This window comes from Schistocerca piceifrons, chromosome X (assembly GCF_021461385.2).
Source record: "Schistocerca piceifrons isolate TAMUIC-IGC-003096 chromosome X, iqSchPice1.1, whole genome shotgun sequence".
Classification (NCBI taxonomy): Eukaryota; Metazoa; Arthropoda; class Insecta; order Orthoptera; family Acrididae; genus Schistocerca; species Schistocerca piceifrons.
In genome coordinates this window covers 392610946-392630287 of record NC_060149.1, presented here as the reverse complement: position 1 = coordinate 392630287, position 19342 = coordinate 392610946, and the positions used below count along the sequence as shown (strand labels likewise).

The window sequence follows — 19342 nt, the reverse complement described above, 5'->3', positions numbered from 1 at the left end:
GTGGGCCTCTTGGTGAATTCACTGGATGGTGGTGCTGCCTCTAATTGTTTAAATAAAGACTGGTGCATGATTTTGACAGTTGACAATTAGCAAGCATGTTTGCAGAGTCTCTTAGATGGATTATTATTCTGACAATTTACGAGTTGTTTGGCGCTCTGGATGTAAATGAACTGCATTATTTACGAGTGGTTTGCATATCTGTAGGCTGTGCAATGTGTTATTTTGACAGTTTACAGTTAGCAGGCGCTTATGTAGAGCATTATACATGAGTTATTTAGGAGTAGTTTGCAGGTCTGTATGCTGTATAGCATGTCAGAGCGTGTGTTCTGTTTCACTGCGACAAATATACTCCATCACTAAATAAATTGTTCCAAAATAAACAGAGTACACTCCTTCCTCTCTTCAGCAGCCCAGTGCAGGCTGAGTCCTTTTCCCGCCAATCCCTAGGGAGAGTTGGCGGTCGGGTGACTTAGGTTAGTGGAGGTAGCCCAATTGACCTATCTTCCTGCCATTTTCTTAGGTGCATTGCATTGTCCTGTTAGAATTTGAACTTCCTGCCATTTTCTTGTATAGGGGAAGGGAGTGGAGGGCGGTTAGGTTAGTGGAGGTAGCCCAATTGGCCTTCTTCCTGCCAAAATTCAAGCTTCCCACCAAAATCTGCCATCTTTAATGATGACACGGTCGGCATCCTGGATGACGTCATGTGCTGTTGCCAAGTCTACACGCCACCCTCTTGAATACATCTGGCAACAATGCAGAGTGGCTCAGAACGTTGGGTTGGGTTGTTTGGGGAAGGAGACCAGACAGCGAGGTCATTGGTCTCATCGGATTAGGGAAGGATGGGGAAGGAAGTCGGCCATGCCCTTTGAAAGGAACCATCCTGGCATTTGCCTGGAGCGATTTAGGGAAAGGCTCAGAAAGATCTTTGCCCCAATACTGTCATCTTCCAAAACCTTCACGTACCATTTGGTAGTCACCATGCCATCATGGAATATCACATCAATTATGCTGTGACTGGACACTGTATACCACACAGTCACCGGCTGTGGGTGAAGAGACTTTTTGATTGCGAAATGCGGATTCACAGTCCCCCAAATACGATAATTTTGCTTATTGACAAACCCATCCAAATGAAAGTGGGCTTTGTCATTAAATCAAAGTCCTGTTTCATTTATGGGGTTAATAGTATTGGCGTAACATAACCGCTGTTCCATGGGCCTGGGGTTTAATGGCTGATGGGTTTGAATTTTGTATGGGAAGATATCCAGGTTTACAACAACAGTTTGCCTCAGTGTCCCCCAGTTGATTTTTACCTGTGATGCAGTGCGTCTGATCGATTTCCTGGGATTAGTTAAACACAGCGTGTGTCTTCTCGATGTTTTCAGGCGTTTTCACCCTTTTTGGATGAGCAACATTGCCAACACTGTCATCACGAACACTACCCGTTCTGTCAAACTTGCGAATCAAATTCTTGATTGTTAGCAAACTTGGACCGGTTGTCTTTAGTCTGACCTTGGTTGCAAACTTCCTTTCAGCCGCAGTTGCGCTGTTATTGCTCGCATAGAAGGTCTTCACCAGCGCTATAAGCTCAGGCATGTTTTCACCCTTTTTGGACGAGTGACATTGCCATCACTGTCATCACGAACACTACCCGTTCTCTCAAACTTGCTAATCAAATTCTTGATTGTTAGCACACTTGGACCGGTTGTCTTAGTCTGAAATTAGTTGCAAACTTCCTTTGAGCCGCATCTGGGCTGTTATTGCTCGCATAGTAGGCCTTTACCAGCACTATACACTCAGGCATGCTGTACCATCATTTTCACGTGCAAATAACCGGCAACAACAAGGCGCGTGCGCATGCGCATACTGATGCCCATCATGCACTGTGGCCAACCGTGCAGTTTGAACGTCCTAACGCAAACCATTCAGAAGTTAAGAGCATATTATTTCACATAGTTCAACAATTGTCACCCTGCATGTTATTTGCAGGAAGTGGTATACGCTGCAGGGGAGCAAGAGTAGATCTGTGGTATTGCTTTGCTTAAGGTGGTCGGACTAGTGAGATGGAGATGTGTTTATTTCAGTCAATCAATGATTATAAGATCAATGATTGTTCAATGTAAGGTGGCATATTTACTCTGACAGGTTTTGGATGCAGTAAATGTGGAATACAAACCATGCAGAAAACAATTAATTGCAAAATACTATCATATAGTTTCCAAATGTCTGTCTGTCGTATGTATGTGTGTGTGTGTGTGTGTGTGTGTGTGTGTGTGTTCCATGGCGTATACACTCCCACCTGATTTCGAAATGTAGTTTACTTACTAAGAAATACTCAGTTATCCAGCAGAGCAGTGGAATCAGATGTGTATGTAGTATAGTTTCCAAATGTTGTCGGTGCTAGTTGAGTACGATGATGAACTGTGTGGTACTCCCTTCCACCATTAACAGGTGTTCTATTAAAACTATAGTCTTCCATGCTATTTTTTCTCATTGTGATAGCTCTCTACATAGCCTGTGACAGATAGCCAGCCTTCTAACTGATGGAACAGTGCTGTCGCATCGTGATGGGATTTTGAGAGCATTAGCAGGGCCCTGTGACTTAACTGGGACACCTAGAGCCTGCCTTACTTGTTAAAATAAGGTAGATGCTAGTGCAGTATATCAAAGACCGGCGGATTCGTTAAAAAAAAGGGGGTGGGGGGAGAAGCAATACTCGGACAACGAAAAGGAGCCCGAGAGGAGTTCTCTTCACCACTGCTTCTAAGTGTTGTTCACATATCGCGAAGTGATTGCACCGAGAAAAGTTTGAGGTCATACAGTTTTTCACTAGGAGACATTCAGCAGCAGAAGTTCCGTCTCTTATCTTTTTGACAAATATGTTACGTTGGATAGGAAAGAAAGAAGAGCGATGCTACTACTGTATTGTACACCTGTGTATCCATGGTTGAAGTTTTTTAATGGAGGAATTGTTAAAGGCGAGAATATGGGGAGGGACCTAGTCATCTGTGAAACAGCAGTCCTCGTATATTAAGGGTGGTTCCTAACATACCTCCTACCAAAGTGCGCTGTGAAGGTATCGAATAAAAATAAACTTTTTTTTAAACACATCTTCTTATTTTCATATAAAATGAGTTGCCCACGCAGCACGACCAGTTTGTGATGCTGGGGCCACAGCATTTGCTCTATTTACAATCACGCTACTGACTGTGGTAAATCAGCAAGACTTTTTTAGACACTTTAAATTAGGAACAAATCATGCGAAAGTTTTGTGCTCCAAAAACTGGATGGACTGACAGTTTAAATTTACACTGTTGACTCGTAGATAACGTCCTGTGAATACAATTATGGTATCGCTTTGCAGCTCAAAACTTTTGATCGACAAATACCAATCAAGAAAGAGTAAATGAATTAGCGACCAGCAACGAAAACAGGTTCTAACGTATGTCTGTTACATTTAAAGTCTATTAAAGAACTACTATGTAACAAATGACTCGAGACAAACAGCTTGAAGCAGCATGTGGCATCAAGCTAAACAGACAAATGCTTCCAAGGTTTATCGATGATTTGTGGAAGAAAATGTTAAACATCGCCAACACAGATTAGACTTGTAATTCAGCATTTTTTTCAGCTGCACAGTTATGAAGTATAGTTAAGTTACTTCGACAGTTATTATAAATGCTAAGCTATATTTCAGCAGAGTTAATAAAGCGCTAGAGACTGCGGTGGCGGAAGCTCTAGTCGGAGCTACGCAGCGGTAGCGTGCGGCCGGACTGGGAGCAGTGCTGTCGCATTTCTTTCAGTTTTAAATACAGAAGAAATTGTCTCCCACTTTCCCCAGCCTTCGTGCAATCAAGACAAGCACTTTCGAATGTGCAATGTGGTGCAAAGGTAAAGACTGTGTGGAACACGGAAAGTTATTGTTTTTAAGTTGAATGCATAGCTCTCCTATTCTTACTTTGGTGGTAGCGCTACAAGTTTGGAACATATTAGCGTAGTACGTACCTTTCTCTGTAGAAATGTTCCAGCCGTTATTTTCTTCACAAGTCCAGTACAATCACATAGTGTTAGGGGAGCTGATGGTTACGTCACACACTAAAGTGTGGATAATAAGTTCGGTTTAAGTAAAACATAGCTCTGCTGTGTACTTCTTGTTGTGATGTGCCTTGATGAAAAAGAGTGTCTCCTGGAAATCGATAAAATAGCAGCGAAATCCATACTAATGTTCGTCAACTTAAAAAAATCGGCAAAATTAGCTTAAAAACTGGGCAATGAAATGTGGGTTTTCTTAAAAAAAAATTGGCAAAAATTAGCCACGAAACCGTAAATGGCGTCGTATGTTGCAGAAAGTAGTTTTGGGTGCTGAACATTCACGAAAACTAGGTCAAAACTGCTGGGTTGTATACTATGCTGGAAATCTGCAATATCACCTGGCTTTACAGATGCTGCTGCTGCTGCAACTTGAGCGAGATCCTTTTTAAGAATGCCAGTTTCAGGATGCTGGAAGGAAACTAAGAAGGGGATGGTGGCACTGGTGTGGGCATGGCCAATAGCAGCACAGTGAGGGCAGTGGGGCGATAGTGGGGGAAGCGTCGCATTTTTTTGGGTCATAAACTACCGTTATTAAAATAAGAGTTATCACTTTACGCTAAAAGTATTGATCACCTGGTTAAAAGTGAACCAAAGCCACCATCTTCCCAGCAAATTATAGCAATAATCATGATCATTCATTGCCGTCATCTTGACAAATATTGCCCATTAATTACATCCTAAATAAAGAAAACATGCGCCAAGTGAGCAGTTTGTTTACATACATACCTCAAAAAAAGTTTTGCGTCACCTCGGTTCCGAGAGTTCCGGAACCTGCACAGAAAATTGGAACAGAGATCAATATAAACATCATTTCCGCCTTTTTTATTGCTCATGAAAACCACAAATTGCATACTGTAGCACCATACAGCTAGTACCTCTAATACCCAGTAGCATATCCTCTTGCACTGATGCATGCCTGTATTCGTCGTGGCATACTATCCACAAGTTTATCAAAGCACTATTGGTCCAGATTTTCCCACTCCTCAACGGAAATTCGGCGTAGATCACAGAGTGGTTGGTGGTTGACGTCGTCCATAAACAGCCCTTTTCCATCTCTCCCAGGCATGTTCGATAGTGTTCATGTCTGGAGAACATGCTGGCCACTCTAGTCGAGTGATGTCGTTTATTCCCGGCGGGGTCAGGGATTTTCTCTGCCTCGTGATGACTGGGTGTTGTGTGATGTCCTTAGGTTAGTTAGGTTTAAGTAGTTATAAGGTCTAGGGGACTGATGACCATAGATGTTAAGTCCCATAGTGCTCAGAGCCATTTTTGATGTCGTTATGCTGAAGGAAGTCATACACAAGACGTACACGATGGGGACGCGAATTGTCGTTCATGAAGACGAATGCCTCACCAATATGCTGCCGATATGGTTGCACTATCGGTCGGAGGATGGCATTCACGTATCGTACAGCCGTTACGGCGCCTTCCATGACCACCAGCAGCGTACGTCGACCCCACATAATGCCACCCCAAAACAGCAGGGAACCTCCACCTTGCTGCACTCGCTGCACAGTGTGTCTAAGGCGTTCACCCGGACCGGGTTGCCTCCAAACACGTCTCCGACGATTGGTAGAAGGCATATTCGAGAACGTGATGCCAATCCTGAGCGGTCCATTCGGGATTTTGTTGGAACCATCTGTACCGCGCTGCATGGTGTCGTGGTTGCAAAGGTGGACCTCGCCATGGATGTCGGAAATGAAGTTGCGCATCATGCAGCCTATTGCGCACAGTTTGAGTCGTAACACGACGTCCTGTGGCTGCACGAAAAGCATTTATTCAACATTGTGGCGTTGCTGTCAGGGTTCCTCCGAGCCATAATCCGTAGGTAGCGGTCATTCAATGCAATAGTAGCCCTTAGGCGGCCTGAGCGAAGCATGTCATCGACAGTTCCTGTCTCTCTGTATCTCCTCCATGTCCGTACTTTGGTTCTCTCATAGACGCCTGGACACTTCCCTTGTTGTGAGCCCTTCCTGGCACAAAGTAACAATGCGGACGTGATCGAACCGCGGTATTCACCATCTAGGCATGGTTGAACTACAGACAACACTAGCTGTGTACCTCCTTCCTGGTGGAATGACTGGAACTGATCGGCTGTCGGACACCCTCCGTCTAACAGGCCCTTCTCATGCGTGGTTGTTTACATCTTTGGGCGGGTTTAGTGACATCTCTGAACAGTCAAAGGGACTGTGTCTGTGATACAATTTCCACTTTCAACGTCTATCTTCAGGAGTCCTGGGAACTGGAGTGATGCAAAACTTTTTTGATGTGTGCAACTGTCATTAAATTAGACTAGGTCAACTGGGCTGTCTGTTTACTTGAGAGATCAAAGGATTGTCTCATATCTCTCATACGCCCACTGATTAACTTCGTGTCTGTTAGTTGCTAAGAAGCCTAGGACGTTACCTTCACGAACTGGTTGTCCAACTATCTGCTCAAAGCAATTTTCGGACATGACATTCATAATAATGTCACATGAATCTTCTCTCTGGCACCAGTTTTGATAACACAACTCTCCCATTCTATACATGGGAAATTCGAGTCACCCCCCTATTATTACTGCATGACCAGGAAAATAATTAATGGTATTCTTTAAGTTCTCTCTGAAGCTCTCTGCTACTACAGCTCCTGAGCCAGGCGGTCTATAAAAGCATCTGATCGCCATTTATGACTGACCTCTGATGCTTAACTTTAAACAGCTAATAAACATTTAGGATCCGTGATAAGCTCGCTAGATATTACCGAGTTCTTTTTCTGCAATATATGTGCTACCACCACTGGTGACTAACATATCCTTAATAGAAATATTTCAATTTGAGCTTAGTATTTCATTGGTGTTTACTTCCAGTTCCAACGAAATTTCTGTTGCTAATACTGTCTGGGCACTATAGCCTTCAATAAGTGTACTAATTCTGGAACCTTTCGTTGGGTGCTCCTGTTGTTTAATAATATCATATTAACCTTTTCTGTGTCTGATCTGCGAGGACGAGCATTCTCTGAGAACACTGTGGCTGATGTAACTTCGACTTTGGCACGAAATTCATCTCTGATCCAAGGGGGAGTTTCTGTAAGATAACTCCTCCATGAGCACACTACACGTACTCTGCTACCCCAGTAGCTGCTTACTGTGTGTAGTGGACGCCTTACCTATTAAGGGGAATTTTACAATTCTTCATCAGAGAAATTCACATCCAGTGCCGTTCGGAGCCTCTGATTTAGGCCTCAGAACCAAAGCGGCAGGCGTTTTTCCTGGCAAAATGTGGCACTTTTTGCAGCCGGTTGTATCCAGGGTTCTTTATAGCCAATCGCACGGTCTGTTCCACGCCACGGACGAGATCCCCTGGCTAATATACGGAGTGTAGACTGGCATTCTTTCCCGCCTTGCATGCTATATCTCTGAGATGCTCCATCACCTGCCTAATGTTGGAGCTTCTACATCTACATCTACATTTATACTCCGCAAGCCACCCAACGGAGTGTGGCGGAGGGCACTTTACGTGCCACTGTCATTACCTCCCTTTCCTGTTCCAGTCGTGTATGGTTCGCGGGAAGAACGACTGCCGGAAAGCCTCCGTGCGCGCTAGAATCTCTCTAATTTTACATTCGTGATCTCCTCGGGAGGTATAAGTAGGGGGAAGCAATATATTCGATACCTCATCCGGAAAAGCACCCTCTCGAAACCTGGATAGCAAGCTACACCGCGATGCAGAGCGCCTTTCTTGCAGAGTCTGCCACTAACATCCCCGTAACGCTATCACGCTTACCAAATAACCCTGTGACGAAACGCGCCGCTCTTCTTTGGACCTTCTCTATCTCCTCCGTCAACCCGACCTGGTACGGATCCCGCACTGATGAGCAATACTCAAGTATAGGTCGAACGAGTGTTTTGTAAGCCACCTCCTTTGTTGATGGACTACATTTTCTAAGGACTCTCCCAATGAATCTCAACCTGGTACTTGCCTTACCAACAATTAATTTTATATGATCATTCCACTTCAAATCGTTCCGCACGCATACTCCCAGATATTTTACAGAAGTAACTGCTACCAGTGTTTGTTCCGCTTAACGACTAGCATACCCAGCCTCTGCAATTTTGCGGACTGGGCAGGAGTGCTGGCCGCTGGCGCAACGGTCTTGGCTCAGAAATATTAAGAACACTGGGTAGCACCTTGTACTTGTTGCTAAGGCATAAGGAGCTAGCCGTGTGGTCCATTCCCTTTTTCGCCTTCTGCTCAGTGATATAAGAACCCGCCACTGTCTGCCATTCTCTCTTGAGTGAGGACAGACTGGTCAGATGTTGTGTACTGGAATACTCAACGACAAACAGGGGACCAGATTATTCCAACGGCACCAAAGGTGTTGCAGGTCTCGTAACTGGCGTCCTGATGTTCCCACAGCTTTGAGCAAACTCCAGTGCAGTGATCCAAACTATATGCCGTGTGCTAACACGAGATTTAAATGTAGAGATGTGATGAGGCGCTTCTGACAGCGGGAAGTCAACACGAGGAATCCATCTCACACAAGGATACGCACTAACAAGGGGAGGCCACGACGCTGGGATCACGGATTTACTTCAAACTGTGTACACCTCTAGCAGGCCATTAGAACAACATAATGTGAAAGTAGTAAGATGCACTACTCCGGCAATTCAGAGAAAATCGCATGAGAATTTTCACGTATCTATTATGCAAATCATGTATCTGTGCAAAGGGACTGGCCGTACGAATTCATTGTGGTCATGCTGTTAGCGTTCGCGCAGGGCAACAGGCCACGGTGCGAATCCCACACCGGCACGGTAACAGCGCATTCGGTCACAGAGCTGGCTGGTCTCTGTAACTGAGTGAAGGGACCAACAACGAACTTCAACAGATGTCATGTGACGTCCGCTACGACCAAATACAACGAACAATAACGAACAAACCGCAGAAACAAGAAATTCCGCAGACACTTTTTAATCTATTTTTTTTCATCACTGGTCTCATTATTTAATTTATATGGCATTTGAGAGGTAACCTAACGTGTATTTGCATGAAGTTTCAATTCATGTTTTCCATGTTTGTATGACAAATAACATCCAGCAACGTGTGATGGCCGCGCGGGATTAGCCGAGCGGTCTGAGACGCTGCAGTCATGGACTGTGCAGCTGGTCCCGGCGGAGGTTCGAATCCTCCCTCGGGCATGGGTGTGTGTGTTTGTCCTTAGGATGATTTAGGTTAAGTAGTGTGTAAGCTTAGGGACTGATGACCTCAGCAGTTAAGTCCCATAAGATTTCACACACATTTGAACATTTCTTTGAACGTGTGATGTCGAGAGCACATCCGACAAGCAATTCTACATTACTCTTTTGGTCTAGCACTCTGTGAGTTACTATATTACCGATTATAAATAACGACATTCGCATGATTAGTTATCGAGGTTTGGCTTGGACTTTTCAAACCTGTCCCTCGTCTTTAAAAATGTAATTACGAATTGTAAATAGCCAAATAACATATCCGTGATCCCAACGTCGTGGCCTCCCCTTGTGAGATCTACGCAAAACGGAAACTTAATTTGCTAAACATTAGTTTACACACTAAAATACATAGATATAGTTCATTTCTTAGAAGAATTACATAAAAAACACAAAGTAAACTAAATCACTCTGTATCAGACAACTGCTGGTGCTGCTACCACTCCAGGCGCGTCCACTCGCCCCGGCCTCTGCCTCTAGATTGACTGTCAGAGCTCTGTAGTCAACGGTCACCTGATTCAAACTGAGTCAAGTGATGGGTGACGTGACGCTTCTGGCGGCGGAAAATTACACGTGGAATCCACTTTACACAAGGATATGCACTAAAATTTACGCAAAGACGAAAACTTGGAGTTATTTGCGGAACACTAGTCTACACAGTAAAATACACGGGTATAGTTCACTTTTTAGCAGAATTATGTGAAAAAAATACAAACTAAATGAAATTGCGCTGTATCAGACAACTACTGATGCCACAACCGCTCCATGCGCATCCACTCGCCTCAGCTTCTTCCACTGGACTGAATGTCGGTACCCCGTAGTCAACGGTCACCTGATTCAAACTGAGTCACCTGACGGGTGCCGTGGTGCTTCTGGTGGCGGAAAATTAACCGACGAATCTGCCTCGCTCAAGGATATGAATTAAGATTTACGATAAGACGAAAACTTAGAATAATTTGCTAAACACTAGTCTACACAGTAAAATAAATACATACAGTCGACTTCTTATCAGAAATACGTGAAAAAAAGAACAGAAGCTACACTAAATTACTCTGTAACAGACAACTGCTGCTGCCGCTATCGCTCCAGGCGCACCCACTCACCTCGGCCTCTGTCGCTGGACTCCACACAACATTCATGATGACACCGATGTCGTTACAGCGAGGAACCAATCGTCTAACAATGCTGATATCTACTATTGTACTATCCACACTGTCAGGCGAGATCCATCGCTATAACGAAGCTGAAGGGCAAACACCGTTGGCTGACTGCAGTGACTCCACCCAAGTCAGCGATTCGATGACAGCGATGTCGTTACAGCGAGGAACCAACCGTCTAACAATGCTGATATCCACTATTGCACTATCCGCACTGTCAGGCGAGATCCATCGCCGAAACGAAGCCGAAGGGCAAACACCGTTGGCTGACGAAACACGGAGCGGCAGGGCACTGTCTGCAGTGATTGCACGTGACACTCAGCGAGTCGATGACGTTACAGCGATGAATCCATCCTCTAACAGTGCTGATATCTACTGTTGCACTATCAGCAATGTTAGACGAGGTTCATCACTGTAACGAAGCTGAAGGGCAAACACCGTTGGCTGAAGAAACGCGGAGCGGCAGGCTGCTGACTGCAGTGTCTCCACACAACATTCAGCGAGTCGATGATATCGATGACGGTACAGCGATGAATCCATCCTCAAACAGTGCTGATATCCACTGTTGCACTGTCAGCGCTGTTGGACGAGGGGTTCATCACTGTAACGAAGCTGGAAGGCAAACACCATTGGCTGACGAAATGCAGAGCGGCAGGCCGCGGACTGCAGCATCTCCACACAACATTCAACGAGTCGATGACATCGACGACATTACACCGAGGAATCTGTCGAACCTGTCGCCTAACAGTTCTGATATCCACTGTCAGCATACACATATTTCAGTCTTTCATGAATGTGAGTGGGCGTTTCACCTTCTACGTTCAACAATTGTATCACAGATCGCTGTCTAATACGAACATCGGTGTCTGACATTTTGCATGGGACTGCAGTACTGGCGCCTGTTGCTGCAGAAAGTTACTACTGCAGTGGACTAGAGAGAAAGCATTACAAAACAGCGGCAAATACAAATTTTTCACTTAAAAAAATTTATCTAAGGAGAAAAAAAAGAGGCATTACTTTCTAACTGACCCTCGTAAAATAAGTTTCAGAACCAGATCTCTTTCAAATCTCCCGCTTCACGATATGCACACAGATGAGATCTGTGTGCGCTACGCCGGACGGAATGGCCGAGCGGTTCCAGGCGCTACAGTCTGGAACCGCGCGACCGCTGCGGTCGCAGGTTCGAATCCTGCCTCGGGCATGGGTGTTTGTGATGTCCTTAGGTTAGTTAGGTTTAAGTAGTTCTAAGTTCTAGGGGACTGATGACCACAGCAGTTAAGTCCCATAGTGCTCAGAGCCTCTTTTTTTTTGGTGATATTTCGAGTACTCGGTTTTTCTTTTGTATTATGGATGACACTCCCTTGGTCGTGGACGTATCAGTTTCTCGCAGCCGTTATTATAGCCGACGAAAATGGTATGTGATGTGATAATTACAACAGGGACTGACGGCAGGGATCCCTTCCCAGTTTGTGTCTATACCGCGAAACGGGAGATTTGAAACTGAAGCAATCTTCAAACTTATTTTACATCGAAACGGTAAATTTCCTGAAATCGATTCCTGACTTTATTTACTCAGTAGTCCCTATAACCCCTAGGAGCCACTACTAGGGACTGTTAAACAACCTAAGGAACTTGCTTCCATTCCAGAGGTAGTTTATAGTAACAGAGCATTTCAAATGACTGAGGAGCATGACATTACCAATTTCAAGAAGGGTCGCCGGACAGTTGCACAAAGATATACTGAGAAACTGTGGAACACACTTTTTCCTCATGTATTGTGAACTGTTTTGAAGAACGAAAATCTACTGTACAGGAATCAAGATGGATTCTGTAAGCCGGCCGCAGTGGCCGAGCGGTTATAGGCGCTTCAGTCCTGAACCGCGCGACTGCTACGGTCGCAGGTTCGAATCATGCCTCGGGCATGGATGTGTGTGATGTCCTTAAGTTAGTTAGGTTTAAGTAGTTCGAAGTTCTAGGGGACTGATGACCTCAGATGTTAAGTCCCATAGTGCTCAGAGCCATTTGAACCATTTTTTTGATTCTGTAAACACTGATCTTGTGAAACACTGTTCGCTCTGTTCGTCCATCAAATCTAGATGGCTAGCGGTAAGGGTTCCCTCCGTAACACATTCGATACGGTTTGGTTCTATCGGTTAGTGAATAGATTATTACCATACGGAATATGGAAACAGGTTCCTTTACTGGATTCATGGTTTCCTAACAGATAAAATTCTAAACTTAGTTCTTCTCCTTCAGTTCACTGAGTATGATTACAGCCTTTTCCGTCTTCGCTGAAGCCATCTGTTCCTCGATCGTCTCCCATCTCTCTTCTCTGTCGGTTTATAATTGATTACTTCTTAAACTAATCTGTCTTGCCCCAATCTATTGCTATGTTGTTTCCATTTTATGCCTCCATGGTCTATTTTTTCGTTTATTTAAAATGGAATGATCATATAAAATTAATCGTCGTTAAAGAAGACGCCAGACAGATTCGTTTGAACAATCCTAAGGAAATGCAGTCCGAAAACAAAGGATGTAGGTTACAGTACACTTGTTCGCCCACTGCTTGAATACTGCTCACCAGTGTGGGATCCGTACCAGATAGGGTTGCTAGAAGAGATAGAGAAGATCCAACGGAGAGCAGCGCGCTCCCTTACAGGATCATTTAGCAATCTCGAAAGCGTTACGGAGATGATAGATAAACTCCAGTGGAAGACTCTGCAAGAGAGACGGTCTGTAGCTCGTACGGGCTTTTGTTGAAGTTTCGAGAACATACCTTCACCGAGGGGTCAAGCAGTATATTGCTCCCTCCTACGTATATCTCGCGAAGAGACCATGAGGATAAAATCAGAGAGATTAGAGCCCACACAGAGGCATACCGACAATCTTTCTTTCCACGAACAATACGAGACTGGAATAGAAGGGAGAACCGATAGAGGTTCTCAAGGTACCCTCCTCCACACACCGTCAGGTGGCTTGAGGAGTATGGATGTAAATGTAGATGTACCGTATACATTAAGTTCGCTTATAATATTGTTTTGTATTTGTATTTGATCTCTGAGGGTGTACTCTTTACCTTTCCCTGGGAATTCCATTTCAGCCGACTGCATTCTTCTTCTATCTTGCTTAGTTAATGTCCATGATTCGCTTCCATATGTTAGAATATGTGTAGTCATTTCTCTGTAAAAGTTTAGCTTTGCATCCTTCCTTGCATTGTCAATCAGTGTTCTGTGCATTGTGCCACTTATCGTTTGAAAATGATGTAATTTATTAGCGATGTCGTTTCAATTATCGTAGCTAATATCACGACCTAACAGTTGAAAATGTGGCATCTGTCTTGTTGGCTGTTCATCTAATTCTACTTCGCCGGTGTGGCCGAGCGGTTCTAGGCGCTTCAGTCTGGAACCGCGCGACCGCTACGGTCGCAGGTTCGAATCCTGCCTCGGGCATAGATGTATGTGATGTCCTTAGGTTAGTTAGCTTTAAGTAGTTCTAAGTTCTAGGGGACCGATGGCCTCAGATGTTAAGTCCCATAGTGCTCAGAGCCATTTGAACCATTTTAATACTACTTCGGAGCGCACTGGAAACTTCGCTTTGAAGGCCATAGCTTAGTTCTTAACAAAGCAAAGCCGTCAGACGTAAAGGTAACTCTGAGAATAACGCAAGGGTATTCGTGGAAGACACGTTTGTATACAAGGAAGTTGCAACTATGGAAAAACTGTGGAACTGGGAGACCTGCTTTGTGCAGTTATTACGAGTTGATCCTCATCGTAAACAAATACGACGTATTACCTTTACATAGGATGAAATACCCGAAAATATTCATTTACACTACTTACGACCAATCAGTGAAAATAGTGGCAAACGTAAAGTACCAAAGTGTACACCCTCCGAGCCAGCTCAAGGGAAACGACTACACAAAACTACTCCCATGCTCATAAATTAAGGATAACGCTGATACATGGTGAAACAAAGCTCTGGTGGGCGGTTTGCGGGTTTAAATCATCTCGGGGTATGACCATGCGGCGCATCTGACCTGCGGTCGTCGCACAGTGGCGCTGGCAGCAGTCCACATACGCAGAGGTGTGTTGCTGCCTGTCAGAGTACGGTGCAGCGAGTAAGTGTGCAGACGTTTTCAGACATGCTAATGGTGACTGTGTGTTGAAAATGGCTCAAACAATACATACTAATGACGTTATGAGGGGTAGAACACTAGGGCGACTGGGGGCTGGTCAAACACTGCAGGCACTCCATGTGCCACAAAGAGTGATCTCAAGATTATGGCAACGATTCCAGCAGACAGGAAACGTGTCCAGGCGCTACAGTACAGGACGTCCACAGTGTACAAAACCAGAAGAAGACCGATATCTCACCATCAGTGCCCGCACACGGCCACGGAGTACTGCAGGTAGCCTTGCTCGGGACCTTACTGCAGCCACTGGAACAGTTGTCTCCAGACACAGAGTCTACAGACGACTGAACAGACTTGGTTTATTCGCCCGGAGACCTGCAAGGTGCATTCCCTTGACCCCTGGTCACAGGAGAGCCCTTAAAGCCTGGTGTCAAGAACACAGTACATGGTCATTGGAACAGTGGTCCCAGGTAATGTTCACGGCCGAGTCCAGGTACAGTCTGAACAGTGATTCTCGCCGGTTTTCATCTGGGGTGAACCAGGAACCAGATACCAACTCCTAGAAAGGGACCTGTATGGAGGTCGTGGTTTGATGGTGTGGGGTGGGATTATGATTGGTGCACGTACACCCCTGCATGTCTTCGATAGAGGAATTGTAACAGTCAGGTGTATCGGGACGTCATTTTCACCAGTATGTGTGCCTTTTCAGGGGTGCAGTGGGTCCCACCTCCCTCCTGATGGATGATAACCCACGAACCCACCGAGCTGCCAACATGGAGGAGTACCTTGAAACAGAAGATATCAGGCGAATGTAGTGGCCTGCCTGTTCTCCAGACCTAAACCCCATCGAGCACGTCTGGGATGCTCTCAGTCGACGTATCGCTGCACGTCTTCAAACCCCTAGGACACTTAAGGAGCTCCGACAAGCACTGGTGCAAGAATGGGAGGCTATACCCCAGCAGCTTCTCGACTACTTGATCCAGAATATGCCAACCGATTGTGCGGCCTGTGTACGTGTGCATGGTGATCATATCTCATATTGATGTCGGGGTACATGCGCAGGAAACGTGGCGTTTTGTAGCACCTTATCACCAATACCGTGGACTTACAGATCTGTGTCGTGTGTGTTCCCCATGTGCCAATGCTATTAGTGCTAGTTCTGTGTAGTGCCACGTTGTGTGGCACCACATTCTGCAATTATCTTTAATTTATGAGCATGAGTGTAGTTGTAAGAAAAGGAGATGCTCGACTGAAATTGTTTGGAAGGATTTTACGTAAACGCAGTTAATCCGCAAAAGAAGTACCTTACAAAATAATCGCTCCACTGATTCTTGAGTACCGGCCGATCGTGTGAGCCCCTTACCAGGTGGGTTTAATAAAAGTGATCGAGGAGATCCAAAGAAGAGCAGCACGTTTCGTTATGGGTTTGTTTCATAGGCGCAAGAGCGTCACGGAGATCTTCATCAGACTCTCGTGGCAGACGCTACAGGAGAGGTATTGTGCATCACGGAATCGGGCAACATAACATATTGCTTTCCCCCTACATACACTTTGCAAAATGACAGTGCTAAGAAAACTGTATAAATTTCAGCTCGTGTTTTCCTATACACCACTCAGGAATCGAAAAGGAAATGAGAAATGACTGTTGTACACGAAGTACCCTCCGGCATTCCTTATGGTGGCTTCTGGACTATGGACGAAGATATAAAACAAGCATCCTGCCACCACTGTTGGAAGAACACGAAGCAGGGATGCACGGGGTTTGTACCGTGCTGTTCTGGTGCGTAACGTGGCTGCTTCATGTTATTTCCGTGTCGGTAACTTGTTTCTATGTTTACTACCAGAAGGCTTCGAAGGAACAGTCGGATTTGTCTATGTTGTCACACTCCAGTCTTGCTGGATTTTAATTTTCGAAATTGTGCCCGCCTCATGCTTAGTCCCGACTTGTACACACAAATAACGAACCCTGGAATCCAAACGTACACGGGAAGCTGTATATCAAAAATTGGATCTGTAGAATCAATAGAGGAAATTGTTACCCCGGGCTAAGAAGTTTAAACTAGCTGCACAAAGTAGTGGCTTGGGTGCTGATTTCATGAAGTTGAACTTCACCCAAAAACTAGCTGACATCAATAAAAACCTTCGTTACCTATTAGAATGATCGTGCAGCGTTGATTTGAAATACGTCTGAACCGCGAATTCGAAGTTTTCGGTTTTACCCTTCCGCTATGCAGTTTTTTCACCCATAAACGAATTCAAATGAATGTTAACCAGATGACACTGTTTAAATGAAGCTAAAGTGTTTCAGAAAGTATTCTCTCTCAGCACTACGTTTTTTCTCGGAACTGAGATTTACATAAAGGGTATCCTCTTTATCTTTACCACCGTAGATAACATTTTGTCTGGAAACAACATAGAAGAATGTATAACGCAAATGTGTTTAATTACCAGGGAGACATTAGCCAGCATCGTTTCCTGTCTTGTATCTTTGTTCGTGACGAAGTTATGAACGGCTGTGCGTCTTTTTTACATAGCACCGTATATTTTTTGTATGGTAACCCATCTTCTCTTCTCAAGATTTGTTCAAAAACGTCCCACAGTGTACCAATCACGTAAACATGACTTCGTTCAAAACGTAACACGAAATCGACTTTGGCTCTCTTGTACTAGTACACAGAACAGGTGACCGGGGTAACGCCAAAACACGTAACATATGCGTGACCCTGGCGCGGTTCCAACGGTAGACTGTCAGCCAACTGCACTGTTCCTGCTTTGGCACAACTTGCGCGTGTCAGGATTTATCAGTGAAGAAACCAGGGACCCTTTAAAAAGTCTTTAATTTTTACATTCACGTGCATTACTACCAAACAGTAAGTAATGTGTGTCACATTAATCTCATCTGTCATACCCACTACCATCGTCGCAAACCGCTTGAGATTTCCGCTGAAAGCACTCTTTTACATTCGAAGGAAATAGTTGATAGTGCATATATGCGAAAAAGAAACAGATACGCTGTAACGTGTGAGCAATGCGTGTCCGTGATTATTTCTTCTACATTTAGACATATGTGACTGCATCAAGATGGCCGTTATTACGTGACGAGTGTCGAATGTCAATTCGCGAAGTTTCTGTGCAGCACAGCTGTTTATTGATCTTTGCCAGTCAGACATGCGCGCGCACCAAAAGGAAAAGAATAGAAAAAGAAGGTAACAGGTTGCTTCGATTCAGAGATTACACATGATAGAGGCTCGGCCGGTGCCTGAATAACAGGATGAAAGCTATTGATATTGAAAAGAAACATATGAGTCACGGTATGTGCCATGTTCCTTGGCACATTTGAATGGACAGCTGGGGCCCTAATAAAAAGAAGTTTGTGTCATAACCGCAGGTCAACAAAAAGGGGTAGTTCGTGCGGGATGTGAATTCTGATAAAAAGTATTAGCTATAATACAGAACTCAAAATATATGTGCATAAGAATACGTTAGATAAAAAGGAGAAATGAACTATCCACATTCACGTAGTCAATGACAAAGCGGTGGTTGTCAAAAACACGGGTTATTGGTGATTCTCTATTTGTGCGGAAGTTTGCATTAAATTTAAATCGAGGGTTACATTAAAAGAGAGCTGAGAAAACGTTATTTCGCCTCACTATAAAAATAAAATGCCATTCTGAAAAAAAAATAAAAGCGACAAAGGCTGCTGAACATTTATTTTTTTAATCCGTATGCTATCTTTATGATGATTCTAATAATGGGAAGAAGGGAAATAAGGAATATCGAAAACAAAAAGAGGAGAACATATAATGGGTCTAGCGTTTCGCGGCACTGCTCGCCTCCTACCAGGTGGTGGGCGGAGCCTGGAGCGGCGCACCAGCAAAACTGATTCGTTTCCAACGTTGTTTAAGCGTCGGCGGCTGGGACGCAACTGAAGCTGCTGCGCCAGCTCAGCCGGGATTCCAGTTCCGTTGCGCGCCGCACGGAGCGCTGCAGTAGCCCGAGGAGAGACTTGTGCCCTAGGGACAGCTATTCAAGATGCCAATCGGCTAGCCTCGTGTGTCCAGCCCGTAGCGCTTTCTGGTGGCAGACAGCGGAAGCTTACAATACGCTCAGTAGTCTCTGTACTGTTCTCTTGACTTTACTATTATACGTGTGATTATGATAATATACAACTCTCATTTCAAAACTGGAAAAATATAGCTGCAATTCGCGCAGCATGTGTCAGTAATAAAAGCTTACACCGCCAAATTCCCCAAGAGACAGGCACGATAATCAATTTTTTAATAAAAATTAACAAAGCTTGCAATTAGCCGAACTTTTTTCTTTACTTTAGAAGAGTGAAAATCAGCTGAGAAGCTAAGGAATACAGCTTTCTATTTAACTTGCAAATCTTTACTACATATTACATTTCAACATCATTCTTCTTGGCTTTTAATCTTTAATGCTTCAGATCTTGCTATCCCAGAAATGGAATGAACAATGTTGCCAAAACGTTCATTTACTCACATACGTAAAACATCAGGCTTATCTTGTGGGAAGTTTACACTAAATTGCATAAAAATTGGAACTGGTGAAATTATAAATTCATTTATTTGAACACTCTGATGCAGAATGTTTCATTTTATGTACGTTTAATTTAAGTACCTATCTCATTTCTGAAAAAATTGTAAGTTTACAAATCAAATCAAAGAAACATAGTCACTTACTTTGTTACGATTCTCACCTTTAAAAGAT

General features: G+C 44.3%; 1 protein-coding gene across 1 annotated transcript in view; it reads right to left on the bottom strand.

Annotated features, from left to right (window-relative positions):
• The window catches only part of LOC124721487 (lysosomal-associated transmembrane protein 4B-like), a 177768-nt gene extending 159240 nt beyond the window's left edge, over window positions 1–18528 (bottom strand). Inside the window, exon 1 of the mRNA XM_047246494.1 lies at window positions 18452–18528. The gene's annotated coding sequence lies outside the window, so the exon portion shown is untranslated. The remainder of the gene's footprint in view (window positions 1–18451) is intronic.
• Window positions 18529–19342: the final 814 nt, after the last annotated feature.